Below are 23,765 nucleotides of genomic sequence, written 5' to 3'. Positions count from 1 at the left end.
TAAAACTGCTAAACCCGACTAAAGTCCTGGTTAGCGGGCCCAAAGCCAGGACTTTTCGCACATTTCTGCTCGCCACCTCAGGAGGGTGCAAGCAGAAATGCGTCCACCAGCGGTATTCACGCTCAAACGGAGCAACAATTGAACTGCTTTATAGAGGGGCAATTCCACATTAAGGTGGACAAATTTGCAACGTGAAAAATTTTATTGAATATAGAAGTGTTACATATCTTTGGAAAATCAATTTATTCTAGTTTCCCAAATATTAATTTCATGAATGTTATAAGCATTTTAATAACGTCACGCGCTTGGACTGTTTCAATGTACTAAACAACATGAATATTCATTCATATTTACCCAAAAAAGATTAATACCCATGATGCTTTGCAATAGGCTAGAATGTTGTTTTAAGACTTTTGAAATAGATATGTATACTTTCTTCTATGGTGCCGACTGTTGAGGTACGTACACACTGGGCGATCAGGAAAGACAGAACGATTACGACATTGTGATAGTACCGTCGTACCTGATCACCTGTAGTGTCTGCACTGAATGATCAGTCGTTCTGTGTAGGCACATTCCATCATTCCTGAACATGGCCAATCTGTCGTTATCGGCAGATAGACCTGTATGTTCAGGCGATGGACAATGTCGGAAACGACCAGCGGGAGCGTGCATCGCTGGTCCTTTCTGATATAAAAGTGCACGATTTGTGCACAATTACAGAGCGATTGCACAATTACGATGTCGTAATCGTGCAATCGCTCAGTAATATCGCCCAGTGTGTACGCACCATTAGTCGGCGACCATGTTAATATATATATATATTTTTTTTTTAATATAAACACTATGATTAGGGGCTTGGAACTCAGAATTGTCTTACTACTTAGATGGGCCAATAATCAGGTATATTTGAAACAACTCAAAAGTTAGCAAATTGATCGTTGTGGACTAACACAAGTATTATTACACAACTTTAATTTTATGGTAGGTTTACGGTAGCTTTTATGAACTCCGCATAACCTGTAATAAATGATGTGTGCAAGTTTTGTTACTGCAGAGTTAACAAACCAGCGGATGATTCAAACTATGAACAGCCCAGTTACTTAACCGGTGGTTTCGGTTTAGCGATGTATAGTAGGTACAGCCGTACTCACTGTTACATGCATACTGGCAGGGGTGCTGAGAAGGGGGCGGGTACTTATTATCCTGGCTTGTTGTAGGTACCCAGCAGGGGGCCCGGTATGACACCACCCTCTCCTTCCTCTTATTTGTCAGCAGCGCAGTACACGCTGTGTGCTGGGCTGCAGTGGGGGCAGGGAGACCGCTCGCTGCCACTCAGCAGCAGCAGTATCCCTTCCTCTGCCTGTGGGGGGAGTGGGCGATCACAACCTCCCACACACACTGGATTTGGACTGGGATGAAGGGCTCACAACGCTTTGCGGCGCTGCAAATAGTAATTTTCTCTTTTTTTTTTTTTTTCCTAAAGGGGTGCGGCCATGCCTCCCATTATTTGGCCACACCCCTATCAGTACCAGAGCCTGTGGTGGCTCTAGGCGTTCCTGCACACGGGTAATAGAGCGGAGCAGGGCCATATACAGCTCACCAGCCAGTCAGGGTAGCGGTGCAGGGATGCTTGAACAGCCTTATATGCAGGTATTAACCAAATCTCTCATAGGAGCTAAGTAGGAGACTTCCGGCTTCCACCATGTAGAGAAGATGGCCCCTGTACATGCACAGCAGTGATCACGGCGGCCATCATGGGAGAGGGCATGAAGTCTCCATGGAGAACAGGAAGTCTGTGCAGTAGTGACAGGCTAGATAAAATGCCTTAGACAAAATATAACGAGCTACTCCTCCTCTTTCCCTGTGTCTTTTCCTGTCATTGGCATAGAAAGGATAGTCAGGATTTTTTTGTATGGGGTCCTGACGTTTGGCACAAGCAGCACTTACACAGATTCAGTGTCAAGGGTTAAAGTGATGCCAAAGTTCCCATGTGCCATGTTACTTATCTGGTCTCTCCACTGCTGGCCATCCTTACACTGTGAGGTTGACTTGGTTCAGGTGCCTTGCCCTCCAGTATTGGCTGCTACAGTTTGCTGCCAGTGCCTGCTAATGTGCCCAGAGTTTCTAGCCATGAACTTGCATGAAAGCAGCTCCGGCTCTTCTAGCAAGAACCTGGTTTCATGCCATTTTGTATATTGTGTATAGGTAAAGGAGAATACTACAGTTATGGAGCATTCAGAGAGGCAGCCCCGTAAAGCACTCCATATTTCAACAATATTTGAATAATCTCATGCAGAAATTTGCTTGCACTCAAGTAGCATTCCCACTAGGCTATTTCAGCGGGGCACCACACCCTGCCCTATTCTGAAGGGCAGAAAGCACCCTGCCCTCCAGCGCGGCGCCCCGTTGAAACAGCCTGCGGGTCCTGTCCTCCACCCGCGGCGCGCAGTGTCCCGAGGGTGGGGAAAACGGCAGAGCAGAGGTCACTGCCGGTGAATGTATGCCGGGTGCATTCGCCCGGCACCACTCACAGTGGGTGCTTGGGGGCTGCCCGGCATGTCCGTAAATGCGGGCACGCCCCCAAGAGTGACGAAAAGGGGTCGCGTGATAAAGACACGCTCCCTTTTCATTGGCCATGCCCCCGTTTCTGGCGTGTGCACAGAAGTGCCCTTGCTCTAGCTCCGGCGCCCTGGAACCAATGCATTATGTTTCATCCTACGCTACATCTTTTGGAGTACCAACTCATACAACATTTCAGTTATCTCCCTGAAAATTTAAGACTAGATTATTAAGATCATAGTTCAAAATGTGTGCTCCGAATGTTAGTCTGCAACCATGGAATTGCCCAGAGCGCCCACTAATTAGCGCACTGCATAAATCAGCTGAACTCCCGCTTTGGTGTGGTCGTTCACAAAATGTATAGGTTGAATCTCCCATATCCAACTCTTCCGAAATACAGAATTTTTGGAGAATGACTGAGATAGTGACACCTTTAGTTTTTGATGGTTCAGTGTACACAACCTTTGTTTAATGGCACAAAATTATTAAAAATATTGTTTCAAATTACCTTCAGTTTATGGGGGGTATCCAATTAGCTCTGAGGCCGACAGTTATCAGGGATTTTGTTTTGCCTACCTCGGGCCGATAAACCAAATACCCGATAAGGAGTGTTTTTATCCCGATCGCGGCAGAGAAAATACATAGGTCCGCGACTTTTTGCGGATCCTATGTATTTTCGTGAGAAAATCAGAAATTTTTCGGGCGTAATAAACGGGTTTTAATTGGATAGCACGATAAAAAAAAAAAAATTGGCGAAAAATACCAGGTCAGCGAAAAAAACCTCGTTTTTTACGGCCGAAATTTGTTCATAGCTAATTGAATAGCCCCCTATGTGTGTCAACCTGTATAGGAAACATAAATGCATACTGTGTTTTGAATTGGGTCCCATCCCCAAGAACTCTCATTATATGACGCAAATATTCCAAAATACGGAAAATTCCAATATCCAAAATACCTCATTACAGTTTTAAGTATTCAGAGAAGATTTCTTTTGGTACCTTATATTCATGTTTTTTATAGGCTTGGGGGGGGAGGGGTATCAATGAAAATCATATATAATTATAAACACAATATATCTGGCCAACATTAATTTACACACTCATTTAATATCCAGCAAAATGTGTAGTATTATTGCATAAAGAACAATTATTTTATTTTTTGTGTGTGTAGGAACGGTGATATTACTTTACATAGGTAACACTTATAATTATATTTGTCATCTTTCATTTATAAAGAGCCAGCATATTAAGCAGCTCCGTACACTGAGGGTAACACAATACCAATAACATACGACATTAAACCGATGACCAAACAACCTTGCAAACTAAAAGATAATACCAATGCAACGATGGCCCATACTTCCAAAGACAATAGACCATAAGACATTTATCTTTTGGGATGGGTTTATGCCTAAATACTATACAAAGCTATCTATCTGTTTTAATCTTGAGTCAAGGTCAGACAAGGACATCTACAAAGTGTCCCAAGCCGATTGCAGAGACAGTCTTTTTAGTAGAGGCATGTCTACATTTTTCCAAACCTGGGGGCTTATGTAATGTTTGCGAGCTGCTGCTGAAGGAACCCCTGGGGGGCTTCCCGTTTTTTTAAAAATAAGGGAAGACTCGCAGGAGTTCCCGCTGCAGCTCGCAACCCGTTACATAAGCTCCATGGTGTCACAACTCTGGTGTCAGTTTTTAATTTTAAATAACTATGATTGGATCATCGCTGGGTATTGTGCACTAGCTTTGTGGCCACCCAAGCAGCAATATTGGGATAACTTGTCTATATCACTTGCGCTGCAGCTAGTATACGTAGGTCTGCGGGGGCCAGGATGTCAGTGATGAAAATCCTTTCCCTGGTACCTTTAAAGAAAATCTAAATTTCAAAAATTTATTTAACGCATACATGTATCTTTTTCTTACTGCCTAATGTCGACTTTTGCAAATGTGAGTATATTCTAATGGCAACTCCTTCCTACTTGCGCCTTACATAGCTTCCTCTGCTTACCAAGGTAAGCCATCCTACATTCATACCGCTGCAGTCATCATGTTTGACCTAAAGTGATACTTACATAACAAAATATCATTCTGGATGTTTAGGTCACTGTAGGTTTAGATTAATCTATTAGCTGTTACTGTACTAAGGGGTATATTTACTAAATTGCAGGTTTTTAGAAGTTGAGATATAGCCCACAGCAACCAATCAGATTCTACTTAATATTTATGTAGCACTTTCTAGAACAGTGGCCTCCAACCTGTAGCTGACGAGCTACCAGTAGCTTGTGGTCTTAATTTTGGTAGCTCAACTAGCTGAAGTACTGTCGAGTCAACTAGGAGGAAGTGACCTCTGACGTGTGCTCCCTTGTGGCGTCAACGCCATGGGCGGAGCCACAGGGAAGCACATTAGGTGATTTCCGCAGCCTCTACAGCAATCACCTGACGTGGTGCCACCCTCGGCGTCTACGCTACGGTGGAGCGAGTGACTCCCCTCCAGCCCTCCCGTATAATCACACAGCAGCCCTGCCTATATCTTTTGCTCCTCTGCTGCACGTACCTCCTTGGAGCCGATAATTAACAGTGAAATGCGCCAGTGCTTACATTTTATTTACAAACTACAACAATATCACTGTAATAATTAAATGCATTGTTATTTTCTTTGAAACATTTTTTTTAATTTTCATTAAATTACCTTCAATTGTTCGGTTATTAGCCAGATTTTTTTTTTTCTACAATTTTAGTAGCTCTTCAGGAGGTTTCATTTTTCTAAAGTAGCTCACACCTCAATTAATGTTGGCGACAACTGTTCTAGAAGATAATAGCTATAACCTGATTGGTTGCTATGGGCAACATCTCCACTTCTAAAAACCTGTACTTTAGTAAATATACCCCTAAATGGTAGAACCTTATAGGTGGGAGGTTGTGGCAGTGGTACAGAGATGTAGCGTTCCCGCTAGGCTGTTTTAGCGGGGCGCAGAGCCCTGCCCTCCTTCTGGAGGGCAAAAAGCGCCCTGCCCTCACAGCCTGCGGGTGCCATCTTCACCCGCGGGACGCAGTGTGGAGAAATGTGCGGTGACCCGGTCAACGCCGGTGAACACTAGAGATGTACTCATATACTTATCCCTTATGCGCCATACGGCATGACTCAGAAGCTCTGCCACAGGTAGCACTCCTGTACTCTGAAATAAGCATTTTATTTACATCATAGCTGCATCCAAAGCCGCGTACAATTTCCTGGTATTTTGTTGCAATGGAATAGGTATAAAGGTTGTGCAAATTAAGCACAGCAACGTGTGGCGTGGCTCACGGGTATCGGTCCTCGATCTTTTGCCTTTTTACCCATGTTAGCTTCCCAGATGCACAGCAGATGCATGCAATGCCAGCGCCAATGTCCAGGGTACTGGTGTATTGTACTTTTGCTGCATTAGCGATGTGAACAAAACGCATATCTGAACAAAACTGTGTGGTGGGACACTAAGGCGCATATTCACTACACGATAAGAACGAGTGAACGATTACGACATTGTTAATTAATCGTGCAGTGAATATGTCGGCAATGACCAGCGATGCGCGCTCCCGCTGGTCGTTGTCGGCATCTGTCATCGCCTGAAGATGGAGGCCAACCTGCCGATAATCGACAGGTTGTGCATGTTCGAGAATGAGGGAGGGTGCCTGCACTGATTGACATATCGTTCAGTTCGGGCACAATATCCACTGCACAGTATAATGAACGATTACGATGTTGTAATTGGACAGTCGACCTACACTTATGTAGTGGATACGCACCTTTAGTCACAAAGCCCACAGTACGCCAAACGTGGCTATATGGTTTGATTTCAGGATAGGTGCACAGCTGTACTTAGTAGAGCAGCCAGTGAACAACGTAAAGGAAAGGATAACGCCAAAGTATTTAAACAATACAAGGTGTGGCTATTAAGTAACGAGACTGATGCTATAATTTAGGTTTAATTATATTAAGTACATTTTAACTTCATTCCTATTCTATGTTCTCCTCTTCTATGTCCACGCAGCGCTGCATTTTTATTTTCCATTGGTCAGAGCCGCGCTGTAGCTCATCATCTGTCAGCTGTCTGAACAGCTCTGTCATTTTCTTCTTTACCTCAGTAACTGATGCAAAACGGGTGCCCTTGAATATAGATTTGACTTTAGGGAAAAGAAAGAAGTCACACGGTGCTAGGTCTGGCGAGTATGGAGCGTGTTCTAGCACTGCCATCTGTCTCTTGGCCAAAAACCGCTTCACAGGGGAATACATACTAAAGTACAGGTTTATAAAAGAGGAGGTGATGCGCATGGCAAACAATCAGATTATACTTATCATTTATTTAGCACCTTCAAGAAGATAATAACTGGAATTGGATTGGTTGCTATCGGCAACATCTCAACTTCTGTAAACCTGCACATTAGTAAATATACCCCACAGAGAGAGCTGTGTGGGCCGGTGCGTTGTCCTGATAGAGGATGAAACCATTTTTCCACAACTGGCCTCTTTCTTCTGATTCTTTCCCGCAAAGTTGCTAGAACATTTTTGTAGTAATGTTGACTCAATGTTCTGCCTTCTGGTGCCACGCCATATGGCATCTTTTCACTCTGCAGGGGGAAGCTCTGGGCTGCCCAGCATCTTTGCAAGTGCTGGGCACACCCCTTGCAATGACGAAAAAGGGGTAAGTCTTAAGTACACACCCCTCTTAGAGTGGCCATGACCCCTTTTAGGGAGCATGCGCTGCTGCTCGATTCCACACAAGGCACCCTGCCACCCCCTCCAGGCCCAGAACATTACATCCTGAGATGTTGCTAACCGAATCTAAGCTACTTACTCAAAAGTAGAATTATCCTTTAATATGCATCAACTTTTAAACTAGTCTGGGCAGCCTGAGCTGTCATTTCTCAGCTTAATAAAAAAAAAAAAAAAGTCAGAAAACAAAACACACCGGTCCTGCACGAGCCCCATCCCTGACAAGATGCGGCGCGAACATCTGACATGCATCATTCCTGAGTTGCACACGCATCTCTTGTTAATGTGATACAGTACAGGCCCCTACACACTAGGCGATTTTATTAACGATTTGGCAGTTTCCGACGCATCAGAACGACAAATCGTTAAAATTGTCCAGTGTGTATGCGCTACATTGTGTAGTGCGCGCTCCTGTGGGGTCATCAGCCGGAACGGTGACACGGCTGACGACCCCATGCAGCGGGGGCTGGTATATCGTGTGGTCGGGCACTAGATCGCCCAGTGTGTACCGTCCGCCCGATATGCGGAGGGTCGTTGGTCGCATCACTGAATACACAAGTCATTTAGTGTGTACCCAGCTTAAGTTGGTGACCAGAACTTCCTGCAGCCCAAAAAGTTCATGTAAAAAAAAAAAAAAAAAATGTAAGCACCAATTAAATACAAGTTGTTTTTTATGCTTCTTTTTGCTCACTTTCTACAGACATTGTTTTTACCTTTCTAGTAAGCACCTAATCATGGGATGCAGGTAATTTACCAACGGCTGGGATGCCGGAATCCCGAATTGCATGAAAAGACTGGCGCCGGAATCCTGACAGCGGGCATCCCAATTTTAAGTATAGTAGGGCCGGGTAGGTGTTAGCCGCAGGGGGTATTAGGTTTAGGCACCTTGGGGGGGATTTAGGGTTAGGCTGTGGGAGGGAGAAGGTTAGGGTTAGGCTACCAGACAGGAGGAGTTAGGGTTAAACACCACCGGGGGGGGGGGAGGTTAGCGTTACTAAGGTAAAAGGGATAGGCACTAAGGGGTGAGGGCTACGTTTAGGCACTTACCGAGAGGGTTAGGGTGCGGGGTAAGGAGGGTTAGTATTAGGGTGCAAGAAAGGAGGGTTAGGGTGTGAGTAGGGCAGGGGAACACTACTTAATGTTCCTGTCGGGACTGTAGGCATCGGGATGCCGCTGTCAGTCTATTGACAGCTGGCATCCCAACTGTCGGGATATCAAACCCAACCCCCTAATTATGTATAACATAAGAAAGCACAGGCAGCAATAGACTTTATAAGTATAGACATAAAATATAAACAAAATAAAGACATTAGATATAAACTCTTCATACAGTGAGTATTCCCGCAGATGACCTCAGCCTATGACCCTGCCATGCAGAGTATAAATACCACAGTGTAACCCCCACACACCCAGGCTGAAGACTGTACCAGTGGCCATAGAGTGTATGTACTGTAGGATGTGTACAGGAGAGAGAGAGAGACCCTGACTGTCACCTGCCCTCAGCCGGTCTCTGCTCCGGGGGCTACTCTCTCCCCGTACGTCCAGATCCCCGGATCTCAGCACGGCTTTAATCTAATCTCCGGGAAGCCGGCCCCGATGTTCACTTCTTCAGCAGGGACGCCATTTTCTTCCCTCAATGCTTTGCGGCGCTATGGGGCCTCCGTCAGGGGTGGACGTCAGGTGACAGCGGGCCGGAGCGGCCATCTTGGAGGTGGCAATCTCTTGTAAAGGTTCTTTCTCTTAAACAATTGCGCCCTCTGCCGGTAACCGAGGGTTAGTATTAGCATTCGGCCATAGAAGATATAATAAAGAATTTTGAAATCTGTGGGGTATATTTTCTAAAGCACGGGTTTTTAGAAATGCCCATAGCAACCAAACAGATTCTAGCTATTAAGGTGCTAAGGTGTTAGGTAAATGTAAAGTAGAATCTAAATGGTTGCTATGGGCAACATCTCCACTTCTAAAAACTTCTAAATAGTTAATATACCCTGCGACTCATTTGATAACGTTGCTTATTGCCAGAGTCATATTTCACAGTGTACTGTAACGAATATGTCGCCAGTATTTAACCTGACCCACCCCAATTCGGTATATGTAACACCATGTTGTTCCTGTTGAATTATGTTTTTTTTTTTAATGCAATATACACTTTTGCCTCGGGGAGTATTTTGGGATGTCCCTGTGGTGTTCTTCTCTCCCCTCTCCATATTCTGTGTTGTTTCTGTTGGCCTAAGTGGTGGCATGGAATATTTGCTGGGGTTTCCTTTGTTTTTTCTTCTCCTTATAAAATCTGCCTTTGATTGATTTACACGTGATTCATTTAGAGCAGGGGTAAATGACCCCACATGGGGTAAAAATGAAATTGCTGGGGGTAATGGACGGACAGCCGGGCATGCATATGAATCATTCTATAATAGAATGATTCATATGCATGCCCGGCTGTGCCGCAGGGAGGCTCTAAGCCGGACTCCCGCTGAGATGTTATTACCAGCGGGTGCCCGGCTCCTTCCCTGCAGCGCCGCGTTGGCCGGAGGCTGGAGTTCTCTTCTGAACTCCAGCTTCCGCCTCTCTCCATGCGCACTATGGGAGAGACGTCATGAAGAGCAGCCGGGCGGACAGGACGAGGGCAGATGCAGGAGCGGGGATTAAGGTAAGTGTTTTTTGTTGTAAATCAAGGGGGTAACATCGGCGTATCTAAATATATATTTGAAGTAAAAGGTAAAAAAGTTCCCTGACCTCTTTTTTATAGATATGCTTATGGCATATACTGTAGGTGGCTTGAATTACCCCATAAAGAGTAAAAATAAATCAACAAAACATATACATAACATAACAATACATAACCCCTAGTTGCCGACATTCTGGCTGCGTGGCCACGCGGTCCCGTCCTCTGCTAAACAATGCTAAGATTGTTGGAATCGTGAAGCAGGGGGCGGAGCCATGATGATGTGATTCAGATTCAATCGAGTCATCGGCCTTTCCAGACTACCCTCAAGTGGACTGCTCTGTATAGGTTTGGGATGATACAGGGTGGGGTGCGGGTAGGTGGCGGTCATCCGGGAGACTTTACCACTTTTCCGGGCATTGGAATTGCCACTCGATTTTTCGTGAGCCTGTCTGGGAGTGTAGGCAAGTATGATATAACATCCTTTCAATATTTAACAAACTGGCAATCTAAGATTACCGGTGTTTATCACTGTATCACTCTGGGGGCCTGACTCAGCTAGTGCACTGCTGAACGCAGAATCCCGATGTTCGGGAATCTGCGCAGGCGCAGGAGCCATTATACGAGTGTGCAGAATGGGTCCTGCTAACTCGCTCGCAGACTGGCAACAGACTGCTGCCATTTGTGGACGGGGAGGGGGCGGCGATGCCCTCTGTTTCCCGAAACAGAGGCGTGTCACCGCCGTTCCAGGGGAGGTAGAAGGCCGGGATCTTCATTGGCTGTCGGAGATTTCCTGGCCTCTTCCTCTAAACTGCGGCAGCCGGCTGCGGGACCGCATGGGTCACAGCAGCCGGCAGATGTCCGCAGATTATCTGATGCTGCATTGGACAACGCAGCTCGGATAAGTAATGCACAGGAGGCGTGAAGCCTCCTGTACATTACCATATCTGCAAGGATCGCAGTTGCAAAGCTGCCTGCGTGCATACATCATATATCTATAGCCTGCGTGCATACATCATATATCTATAGCCTACGTGCAGCTTTGCAATTGCAATCTTTGCAGAATCAGGCCCTGAGAGCGAAGAAGTCCCCGAGAAGCCGTTCCAGGCACCGCTGGGTACCCGCCGGGTGAAACTGTCATGCACTTGCGCAGCCTGACCATCGCACATGCGCATGACAGAGCAGCCTGTCGCTGGCAGCAGCTGAGCAGAGGATACCGTCAACGAGGGGGACGACAATGGACCTCACCGGCGAGGTATGTAATGCTTAATACCAGTGGCATATCCTTTTGTATCACTGCAATACTAAACGAAATATGCTGCTGGTGTCTAGGTTCGTTCATACATGTGGCCCTATTGTATATATCTTTTTATAGCAAAAAAACTAATTGGAAAAAAAACCCAGTAAAACTAAGTGCTGTGGAAACTAAAATTTAAGGACCTTTTTTCACCTATGTTTCCAAGCCCAGAGGAATAGTGATTCTTCTGAGGAAATCTGCGTAAACTTAAGGTACAACAGTAAATTTACAAAATTTACGGTAAAGGATCAGATGTTCTTTATGCAGGATTTTATAACACGTGATTCTAAAAAATATTGTTTATTTGATAGAATGTTTTTTTTTTATGCGAGTAGAACCTCAAGGTGTATGAAGATCCGCATAGTGGAGCCTGTTTTTTTAAAATCATAGTGTTAAAAAATTGAGGCATAAAAATTAATTTCTGGGGTATCCATCAAATAAAACCTCATGCACAGCAGAGATCAAGGAATTTAGAATCAAGACTTGCCCAAGCTAAAATGAAATAGATTTTACAAATTGAAAACCCAAGCTCCAGAGGTATTTCTTTAATAACAAAGAAAGTGGAATGTTTACATTCTGGCCAAATGAAATGCATAAGTGGGAACTATATCACATGATTCAAAAGCATTATGTTGATTGGTGGACTGTTGTAATAGGTATCTGAACTTGAAGACAACATAACATCTGCTTTGAAAACGTTTGTGAAAGTCGAAATGCGTCATTTGGCATCACGTCTTAACCAAGGGTTTGTTTCCTCTTCAGAATGGCATTGGATGAGTATTTGGACCTCGATTAGAACTGGCATTTGCCTACTTTTTGTTTGATCCCGGTTCTCAGATGGACATTATGTTGTCTACACATCCGTTATATTTACTGAATTAAAATATTGTAAACCTTGTTAGTGCATTCATATTAAAAATTCATAAAACAATTTAAGATGGTACTATGCCAGGCCTTCCTTTCCCTTTGTTCCTACAATACATCTCTCCAGGAGGGAGATGTATCAAACCTAAAGAGAAAAAGTGGAGAATTTGTCCGTATAAACCAATTAGCTTCTAGCGATCATTTATCACGCACAGTCTAAAGTGACAACTAGGAGATCATTAGTTACTATGGGCAACACTTTTTGTCTTTATAAGGCTTCCCACAACTTACCCAACAATTTCGTCATGCCCACCATCATTTCCTATACTTGGGAATTAATATTACACCCATTATAGCTGATTTAAATACAATCAATTTTACTCCTGTGATTGAAAAAATAAATGGCCAAACTGTTGGATGTTTGGAGATATATTCCCATGTCCCTATTGGGTAGCGTAGCCATGTTTGAAAGTGTACTTATTACAGCACTATCCTTTGCCATCCAGATGCTCTCTGTTTGCCTAGGGCTTAGATGTTTGGAGGTGCAAGGCTTTATTTTCTATATCTGTTTGGCAATACAAAAAGACTGATGATTGCTTCTTGCCCCAGTCTACAACACGAGTCAGTGATAATTTTACTTTTACTGGTGCAGTATTTTTCAGCTATGTAGGAGACTGGCTGCTTCGCAGGGGGCACCCATGTATTGCTTCGTAGTTACAAACCGTATTCCTCGGGTGATGGACAATGACAACGTACGTGTTCAGCAGGAAAAGTGCAGCGTTCGTAGTACGGAGTCACTTCCATGGTGACAGCTTGTAGTGATGGTGGAAGGATTCAGTCACATTCAGCTCTGATTTCCTATTTGTTCTTGGAGAATTGCTATTATCGCTTATCTCCTCACCATGGGTATGACTCAGTTGTTATAAAGGGTTAGGATGCTGGTGCTCGGGATCCCAGTGGTCAGCCGGCTTTCCGACAGGGTTAGGATTCCGATACTTGTCGGTAGATATCTTAACCCTACACCTAACCCTCCCTCCCCGCACTCTAAACCTAACTAACCTCCCCCCTTGCAGCCTAAACCTAACCCTCTCCCCCTTGTGCCTAACCCTAGACCTCCCCCCCAGGGGCATCTTAAGAGAGGAGGGGGCCCCTCCTCTCTCCCCGGTGGCTGGCAGCCGACTGACGCGGCTGGCCAGCCACAGGAGCATTAGTAGACTCCAGGCACTAGAGTGTGCCTGGAGTCTACTGCGCATGCGCAGAACGCCGGAAAAACGGCCACGGCGGGCATTTTCCGGTGTTCTGAGCAGCTCTGACACCCGACGCGGGACCACGGACAGGTAGGTTTAAACTAATATGGGTGCAGGGTGTGCGATGCGGGGCCCCCCTGGACCCAGGGGCATGTGTGCTCCGCACACACTTCACCCATTATAGATAAGCCACTGCCTAACCCCACTACTTACCATCGGGATGCCGGAGGTCAGGTTGCCTGCGTCGGGATTCTGACTGATATCGGGTTTCCAGCATCAGCATTCTGAGCGCTGGCGACCCTCACGCCGGGCTTATGACTACGTCCCCTTATAAAGTTTTATGCCTATCACTTTTTTTTATGCTTTTCCTAAACAGTCTGATCACTCACACTTCACACTTTTGCCAGTTTCATCAATGACCACTTAGCATACAATCACAACCCTCGCCGTTACCCTTGGTACATTAAGAGTCCCTATAGCAATACTGTTAATCAATGGATGTATTTTCCTCTTACAGTATATTCTGAATGTATATATTTTACCTTATGCTTATGGATATGCTTCACCAAATAAATACGCCTTTCATTGCTGTGTGTTGTAAATAATGGCCTGATTCAGAGCTGCATGTAAAACGACCACAAATAAATGTGGATCCTTTGCCTGTACTCAAAGTCAGCTCTATCTCTGCAACCGCACCGCTCGCATCCATTCACTGGTAAAGTGGTCATCACAAGCCAGCATGGGACACGTGGTGTGCAGGAGATTCCAGCATAGTCTGTATACTGCTTTGAATACTGATTCATTCTTCACCTGTGTATTCAATTATCAATTAAATATCAATCAACTGCCTATAAAGGGATACTTAGTGCAGTCAAGGATTATCCTAACCACATATAAAAGTACTTTCTGCAATAGCAATTTTCAATTCATTTCAATTGTAGTACTAGTGTGTACTCACAACTTTGTCATATATTATCCTAACCACAGCCTGACGAAGCCTGCTATGGCAGGTGAAACGCGTTGCATCGTGGGAACCTTTGGACACAGACACTTTCGGATACACCGCATAGTGCAAGTCTGCTGGTAGACCTCTTTGTCCTACACTTTTACCTCCTGCACTGGCTGCGCCCGAGACGAGCGAACAGCCCACCCTTATTCCCGGAGAACAGCAAAGACACAGACGGACCTCCGCGTTCCCGACTGGAATATCTCCTGCAAGCGGCTGATTTGAATATTTGCATCAGACCTAACAGAGCCTTTCTCCGATAGGGAAAATAGCCTCTCGCTTTCACCCTGAACGGATGAGTAAACCGCCAATCAGGCGTTACACCCGTTATTACATCTCAGACTGTTGTAATTGTGCCCCATTTTGGCAATACGGATTTGCTATCAAAACAGCTTTAAATTACTTTTTGAAGAAACGTCACCTCACAATAGAAGGGGTTACAATTCTATCTCCCATTCTTGTAACTGAAGCTGAAAGAATCTGTGTTATATTTAAATTGTATGTTTTGTCCTCTGTGTCCAATTAATGTTGTATACCGGTATTAGGCAATCTATTTACATCACCATCATATACATCTGCCTGCTAGCACTAGTACACCTGAAAGGAGTTATATAATCTAGTTAATTTGAAGTTGGTACTTCAAATGTCATTATAGCCATAATTATTTACCATGTATGTCCTAACCAATTGGTTATAAAATCTATGTTTAAACTGATACTTTTTATGAATACAGTATTCTTTATTGAATAAATGCTTTCATAATAACTTCAGTCAGACGATTATTGACTTTGCAATATTATCAAATTTGATTGCGTCACACTTGGGTGAGCGCTGAATAAATTTATCTTGGCTTTGGCACCATTCCTGTCTTGGAGCAAGAGCTCTAATAGCCCTTAATTCCATCAGCATGCCCATGGAAAACTTATGCTGCGTGTGAATGGCCCATCGCCAGCCAGTCACACCTACTCAATTGCAAATGGACATCCAACATCCAACTTGGAGACATATGATTTTGAATCACCCGCAATTGCTCTAAATTGTGTATGCAGGCCCCAAGGCATGGTCTGCTAACCGAATCGGTATGATTTACCGCTGGACCCCTGCCCGGCGGTTGGATGCCCGACACCAGGAGGCCTGCAGAGGAGGAAATCCCAATCGTCGAAGGTAAGTATGTACTAACCTATTTCTAACCCTAACCCTCCTTAGGGTGCCTAACCCTAACCTTACCCCTCAGTGCCTAAACCTAACCCTCCCTTCTCCGCCGCCTAAACCTAAGTCCTCCGGGGGGTGCCTAACCCTAAGTGCCCCCCGTGGGGTGCCTAACTCTAACCCTCCTTCCCCCTAGACTAACCCTAACCTCCCAGGGGGTGCCTAACCCTAAGTCCCCCCCCCCGGGAGCCCTAAACCTAACCATATCCCCCGCGGCTGTCCGCAGCGGCGCCCGGCATCCCTTCGATCGGGATGCCGGGTGCTGGTCTCCCGGCGTCGGTAAAATGACAGGCGTCTAGATTTAGACGCCTGTCATTTAACCCTCGCCAGGATTAAGCAGTCGGGAAGCCAGCTGTCGGGATTACGTCCACCGTCTTCCCGACTGCATACCCTGCTAACAATTGTATTATGAGTGACACATCTCTCTAAGGGGGAGATGCATCAATCCTTCCAGGGATATAAAGGTCAAAACTTCACAATAGCTATCAACCAGCTTCTAGCTGTCATTTTATACACTATGCTAGATAAATGATAGCAAGAAGCATATTGGTCGCTTTGAGTGGATTATCAGTTTTATTAGTTGAACCGGCCTTACAGTATAATCATTTCCCTCTGCAGGGAAACTCTGAAGCCGGGTACACATTAGATGATTTTTTGGAACGATTTGGCCAATTCCAACAGATCAGAACTTCAAAATGTTCAAAATCGTCTTGTGTGTACCCAGGACCGGTGCAAGGTTTTAAGGCGCCCTAGGCAAAGGTTCACAATTCCGCCCTGTTTTCCCCCAAACCCTCCGCCCAGCTCTCAGACACGTACACAGCACCCTAATAATATTCACATGACCCGAATTAAAGGGATTATTCCCCCTGCAGTGCCCCCAGTAGTAAGGGCCACTGTAGTGCCCCCAGTTGTAATGCCCTTGTAGTGCCCCCAGTAGCAATGCTCCCTGCAGTGCCCCTAGTAATGCCCTTGTAGTGCCCCCAGTAGTAATGCCCTTGTAGTTCCCCCAATAGTAATGCTCCCTGCAGTGCCCCCAGTAGTAATGCCCTTGTAGTGCCCCCAGTAGTAATGCCCTTGTAGTTCCCCCAATAGTAATGCTCCCTGCAGTGCCCCCAGTAGTAATGCTCCCTGCAGTGCCCCAGTAGTAATGCCCCTTCAAGTGCCCCCAGTAGTAATGCCCCTATAGTGCCCCCAGTTGTAGTGCTCCCAATAGTGCCCCCATATGATGCCCCCAGTAGTAATGTTCCCTGCAGGCCCCCAGTAGTATTGCCCTTGTAGTGTACCCTATAGTAATGCTCCCTGCAGTGCCCCAGTAGTAATGCCCCTTGAAGTGCCCCTAGCAGTAAGGGCCCCTGTAGTGCCCCCAGTTGTAGTGCTCCCAATAGTGCCCCCATATGATGCCCCAGTTGTAAGGCCCCTGCAATGCCCCCAGTAGTAAGCCCCCCTGCGCACACACAAAAAAAATAAAAATACTTACCTAAAACCCTGCTCCAGTGCCTGCTGCCGTCCATCCCCGGCACCCGCTCCTTGGAACTATGGGAGTGATGTCATGATGTCACTCCCATAGTGCACTATGGGACCCAGAAGCCGGAGCTCAGGAGTGAGCTCCGTCCTCCGGCTGCCGCTAGCGCTGGGGGGGGGGGGGAGAGAAGGAGCTGGGCACCTGCTGGTAACACAATTTCAGTGGGCACCCGGCAAATGGAGGGTGCAGAGGGTGCGATTGCTGGGCGGGTGGGCCCCTTAAGCCACTGGGCCCCATAGCAACGGCACCCCCTGCACCCTCTATAGTTAGGCAGACTCAGAAGCGCCCTCTAGTGGCCGGTGCCCCTAGGTAGCTGCCAAAGCTTGCCTAGTGGTAGCGCCGGCCCTGTGTGTACCACTATGTCAGCTGTTGTGTGCTCCTGTTTGGTCATCAGCCGCATCTTCACTTCTTCCCTACATGCAGCTCAACCTGACAATGCGGCTGTCAACCCCATGCAGCGAGATGTGGCAAGGGCCGACATATCGGGTGGTCTGGCACCGGATCATCTAGTGCAGTGGTAGCCACATGCTGGTCTTTCGTTGTTCATTAGATTACAACAACTACTTTCACATAATGACAGGTTCAACAGATTTTATGTATTATATTTCAAGGATTATGACTGGCCCTTTCAATTTGCCTGTATGTGTTACACAATAATCTTAGCATAACATAGGCATTAGCAGTTGTAGCCTATGGCTTCTTCTCGCTCACACTTGTGCGGTCATGAGACCATGCATGCGCAGTAGCAAAACTCTCCCCAGAAACTGAAAGTAAAGTGTTCACTAATACTTTACTAGTATACATCGTGGGATCAGCATCTATCGGAGCCCCTGTCCCTGCATGTGTATTCTAATACATGCCCCTAGGTAGCTGCCTAAGCTTGCCTAGTGGTAGCGCCGGCCCTGTGTGTACCAGTATGTCGGCTGTTGTGTGCTCCTGTTTGGTCATCAGCCGCATCTTCACTTCTTCCCTACATGCAGCTCAACCTGACAATGCGGCTGTCAACCCCATGCAGCGAGATGTGGCAGGGGCCGACATATCGGGTGGTCTGGCACCGGATCATCTAGTGCAGTGGTAGCCACATGCTGGTCTTTCGTTGTTCTGATGTGGCTCCCCTGACTGACATTGACTGCCTCCTCTGATAGGCAAGCAGCTGTTCAGAGGAGGCTCGTCCTTGTTTTTGCAGCAGTCTTCTCCACTCCAGAGGCATGTATGGGTGATGTGGTGATGTCACACCGCAAACAGGAGGCGGAGCTCAACTTGTGACTGAACCTGCAGCCACAAGGAGGATGCAGTCACAGACGCCGGAGCCTATCTACGTGGCAACAGGGTAAGAGCTGTGGGTTTTTTTTATTTGTTTTTTAATTTTATTTGTGACAAGTGGGGGGCTGGAGTGGCCTGTGGAGTGGGAGGATGTGTGGCGGAAGGTTGGTGGACTGGAGTGGCCCAGGGAGAGAGGGGGGGCTGGAGTGACACATGCAGGGGCGCCGAGAGGGGGGGGGAGCGGGTACAGATTACCCGGGCCCGGGGCATGGCAGGGGGCCCGGGCCGCTGGAAGAACACTGACTGTTTTTTTTTCCATTTTTTTTTTTTTTAACAGTCCCTGCGCATCCATCGCTGACGCTGTGTCAGAGGGCGCCGGGTGCCGGCGGCGGATATGGGGGGGGGGGGGAGGGGGGGATTGATGCTTCACAAGAAACGCACACTGTCTGTGTACACAGAGAGTGTGACAGCAGCCGCGCCGCTGCGGAGCACTCGCGAGATGATGACGTCATCATCTCGCGAGGCTCTCATCCCCAGAAGGCGGCGCGGCTCCGTGGCTGTGGGGAAGGACGACTACGCAGCAGGAAGAAAGAGGTGAGCGTGGAGCGCGGTGCAGCCAGGGCTGGGCTGGGCTGGCATGTTTGTGTGGGTGCTGCGTGCGGAGGCTGCTGACAAGGTAGAGAGGGACGGGTGGGTGACTGCCTGGTCTGGTATCTCTCTGTGATCCATCAAAAGCATTTTAGACATATACATGAATATATTTAATATATATATATATATATATATGTGTATATATATATATATTATATATATATATACACATATATAATGTGTGTGTATGTATATATATATATATATGTGTGTGTGTATATACATATATATATATATATACAGAATTAGAATTGACCCTTCAGCGACAAGTATGCTCAGTGAAATAAATATTAATTTATGAATAATAAAAACAACAACCAAACCTGGATGTAAAGTGTCTAGTGCAATCAACGTAAGTTCATGACGTACAATAAATAATTAGTCAGAAAAACAAAGATAGTAAAAAAGTGCCTGTGCGTTATCAATAAATAAATAAATAATTAATTATGTAAACAGTTGAGGTTCTGTGACAAATACAGCCCTATAAACTGAGATCACTTAGGATGAAAGTGCCAATGCAATGAGATAAAAATCAAGAAAATGTATTTTAAAGACAAAGAATAAAATTAAAATGAACCAACATAGAAGTAAAAAAAGCAGCAAAAATAGTTTAAAAGAGAAAATAGGTTGTAAACAATAGCAGCTTATCTGAGTGCGTAGAAAAGTTAATTCTCTCAGAAGTTCATGAGACAGGTAGCAGTCACTCCCAACGCATTTCGTACTATGACTTCATCAAGGGGATAGTGTATAGGTGTAGTGGTCAGATATTTATACCCCTTTAGGTGTTCAACCAAGGTCAGGTATCCACATCACTTCCTGTATACAGGAGCGCACCTGTGAAAGACCATTTATCAGTACAGCTATAGTTTTTTAGTGCTTCTTCTGTTCTATCTAGTTTGTACCAGTGATTAGTGTTTAAAAACTGTGTTTGCGCATATTTTCAAGCTTTTCCTAAAGTCGTCAATAGGGCTACTTCCACCCTTCTCGGCGTTACTTCCGCCCTCACAGAGGTACATCATATCCGGCACGTCCTCTCCATGTGAGTCCAAGGCGCGCGGCGACTCTGTCACGTGTCCCCCGTGTTTCCTAACGTTGTGCGTCAACTTCATTTTCTGGGCACGTGTTTTCAGCTGATCGCGTTGTAGGGCGTCACTTCCGCCCTTCCTCTGCGTACTCCTATATTAATGTTCTTCCGCCCTTCTGCTGTATGAGGCGATACTTCCGCCCTTCTCCAATACATCGTGTGGATTACTTGCCCACACTTTAAAATGGGCTTACATTCGTAATTTCTTCAAATTAATCTAGACTCCAAAAATAAAAGGACAGTATTAGAATATGGTCCCAACGTGGGTGTTGTGTTAAAATCATCCCCTTATTAATGTTATGTAAGTTTCCATATATAGTAGTTTTTAGACCAAGCATATATTGTTAAAAAATATATATAATAAAAAAAAAAAATATATAAAAAATATTGCATAGATGCATATATTAGGAATGTTTATGAATTGTGTATAGCTGGACTAATGTTTATGAATTGTGTATAGCTGGACTAATATTGTAACTAATATACAGATTAATAATATAAAAATTCAGTCTCTATAGGAGTTTTCAAATGACGGTTTTCCGTTCTTTCCTTTTTGTTTCTGGAATGTAGAGGATTCTTTTAGTTCTACATTTTTCTAAGAGAGATTGCTGGGTTTTGGAAGTTCTTAAGTTTTTTAGGGATAGTCATCATTTGGGAGCATCATTGGGGTTTCTTTGTTGTTTCTTCTTTATATTTTGGACCATGTTCCGGAGGTTTTCATATTTACAACACCTGGGATTCCCAGGATGTCCCCATTTCTGGTACTAATCAGGCCCCACCATATGGATTTCTCAGTCTTAATCTGGGGGTATGGTCGTAAACCTTGGTATATCTTCTTACGCCTCCTCTTCAGGGTATGTTCGTAGATACTTTCTATGTATGTGTTATGATTCCCTTCTTAGGCAATAACTTGGTTTCATTTCCATTACCAGGATGAATTTGCAGCACCAGATATTCCCAAGGGGTAGCCCTCCTTGGTACTGATCTGGCCCAATCATGCTTTGCTTCCAAGATCAGACGAGATTGGGCTCACACATGATGGTATGGCAGCAAATAGGTTCATTCAACACAAATCATGCCAGATTTTCTACTAAACCTAATCTTCCCCCAAAAGAGATAATTCTTTGGGGTACTTGTCAGGCCCATCTACATAATAGATGGTGTATTAGTAGAGAGGAGTTGAACACCTCACAGAAAAGGAGCTATTTCGTAATAGTCATTAAAACCTTTTGGTGATAGTGTATCAAGTTCGAATATCCAGAACATTTCCCTTCTTGATAATAAGTTGCCCAGGTCTCCTCCTCTTTCTCCTAAGGTTACATGCTCAATTGCTTTATATGAGATATCATCCGGATTAGAGTTATGTACTGTCAAAAAATGCTTAGATACAGCATGTCCCTCTATCTTGTTTTTAATATTCCGAATGTGCTCCTGTATTCTTAACTTGAGCGGTCGCTTGGTTTTTCCAATATATTTAAGTCCACAAGTACATTCCAACAAATAAATAACCGACATGGAATTACAGTTGAGAAAACTTTTTATGGTATATTCTTTAGATGCATCTGAATTTGTGAAGGTTTTCCTTTTGGGGTGGAGGAACTTGCAGATATTACAATGTCCGCACTTATAACTTCCAGTACATTTCAAGCTGTTTCTATTACGTTGATCTTTTTCCTTTAACATGCTTGGTGCTAGTAGATCAATGTCCAATCTTTATATACATGTATAGAACATTCCAAAGGCATCAACGCAGCTAGAATGTTCCTAGAGATGGATACAGAGATTGAAGTTCCTCACAAAGAATTTTTATGTGATCTTATGTCTTTTATACTCACTCATAATTATTTTCAATTTTTAAGTCAGTTTTATCGTCAAATATGCGGAACAGCGATGGGCACGACATTTGCCCCTAGTTTCGCTAATTTGTTCATGGGATGTTGGGAGAAGGATTATGTATATAATAACAACCCCTTCAAGGAGCATATCATCTTTTATAAAAGGTACATCGACGATATTTTAATGATTTGGGAAGGACCAGAAGAAGTTTTTAATAATTTTTTATCACACATTTCCAATAATAATATGAATTTGAAGTTCACGTCTAATTTTAATGACTCTAGTATAGAATTTTTAGACTTGATTCTTACAGCAACAGGTGATAAGATTTGTACAAAAAATTTCATAAAGGGAGTGGATGCGAATAGTTACTTGCACTACAAAAGCTGTCATCTGGATAAATGGAAGAAGAATATCCCCTACTCCCAGTTCTATAGGATAAAACGTAATTGCAGTGATGCCACCATCTGCAATGAACAAATGGAAGTATATGCTAACAGATTCAGAGAAAAGGAGTATCCAGAAACAACTATAGCAACAGCGATACAGAAAACCCAACATCTAGAAAGAAGCAATTTATTGAAGTATAAGACAGAAAAACAACAGGAGAACGAGATAGTACCTTTTATTACTACATATAGTGGTCATGAGAACATAATTAGAAAATCTTTCAATAAACATTGGAGTATATTGCTCATGGATCCAGTTTTAAAGAAAATTCTTCCACCAAAACCGCAAATCATTTTTAGAAAATCTCAGAACCTGAAAGATCTACTAGCACCAAGCATGTTAAAGGAAAAAGATCAACGTAATAGAAACAGCTTGAAATGTACTGGAAGTTATAAGTGCGGACATTGTAATATCTGCAAGTTCCTCCACCTCAAAAGGAAAACCTTCACAAATTCAGATGCATCTAAAGAATATACCATAAAAAGTTTTCTCAACTGTAATTCCATGTTGGTTATTTATTTGTTGGAATGTACTTGTGGACTTAAATATATTGGAAAAACCAAGCGACCGCTCAAGTTAAGAATACAGGAGCACATTCGGAATATTAAAAACAAGATAGAGGGACATGCTGTATCTAAGCATTTTTTGACAGTACATAACTCTAATCCGGATGATATCTCATATAAAGCAATTGAGCATGTAACCTTAGGAGAAAGAGGAGGAGACCTGGGCAACTTATTATCAAGAAGGGAAATGTTCTGGATATTCAAACTTGATACACTATCACCAAAAGGGTTTAATGACTATTACGAAATAGCTCCTTTTCTGTGAGGTGTTCAACTCCTCTCTACTAATACACCATCTATTATGTAGATGGGCCTGACAATTATCTCTTTTGGGGGAAGATTAGGTTTAGTAGAAAATCTGGCATGATTTGTGTTGAATGAACCTATTTGCTGCCATACCATCATGTGTGAGCCCAATCTCGTCTGATCTTGGAAGCAAAGCATGATTGGGCCAGATCAGTACCAAGGAGGGCTACCCCTTGGGAATATCTGGTGCTGCAAATTCATCCTGGTAATGGAAATGAAACCAAGTTATTGCCTAAGAAGGGAATCATAACACATACATAGAAAGTATCTACGAACATACCCTGAAGAGGAGGCGTAAGAAGATATACCAAGGTTTACGACCATACCCCCAGATTAAGACTGAGAAATCCATATGGTGGGGCCTGATTAGTACCAGAAATGGGGACATCCTGGGAATCCCAGGTGTTGTAAATATGAAAACCTCCGGAACATGGTCCAAAATATAAAGAAGAAACAACAAAGAAACCCCAATGATGCTCCCAAATGAT

The 23,765-nt window shown here is 44.5% G+C and overlaps 1 protein-coding gene and 2 pseudogenes across 1 annotated transcript in view; 1 reads left to right on the top strand and 2 right to left on the bottom strand.

Annotated features, from left to right (window-relative positions):
• The window catches only part of UBE2F (ubiquitin conjugating enzyme E2 F (putative)), a 209,200-nt gene extending 200,235 nt beyond the window's left edge, over window positions 1-8,965 (bottom strand). Inside the window, 1 exon segment of the mRNA XM_088449896.1 lies at window positions 8,805-8,965. The gene's annotated coding sequence lies outside the window, so the exon portion shown is untranslated.
• A 12,090-nt stretch (window positions 8,966-21,055) lies between these two features.
• Window positions 21,056-21,174, bottom strand: LOC148501844 (5S ribosomal RNA; annotated as a pseudogene).
• A 2,182-nt stretch (window positions 21,175-23,356) lies between these two features.
• On the top strand, window positions 23,357-23,475 carry LOC148501843 (5S ribosomal RNA; annotated as a pseudogene).
• The last annotated feature ends 290 nt before the right edge of the window (window positions 23,476-23,765 follow it).

Source organism: Taudactylus pleione, unplaced genomic scaffold (genome assembly GCF_031769625.1).
Source record: "Taudactylus pleione unplaced genomic scaffold, aTauple2 ptg000500l, whole genome shotgun sequence".
Taxonomy (NCBI): domain Eukaryota; kingdom Metazoa; phylum Chordata; class Amphibia; order Anura; family Myobatrachidae; genus Taudactylus; species Taudactylus pleione.
The sequence above is the reverse complement of the archived record's forward strand: the minus strand, read 5'-3'. Positions and strand labels throughout refer to the sequence as shown.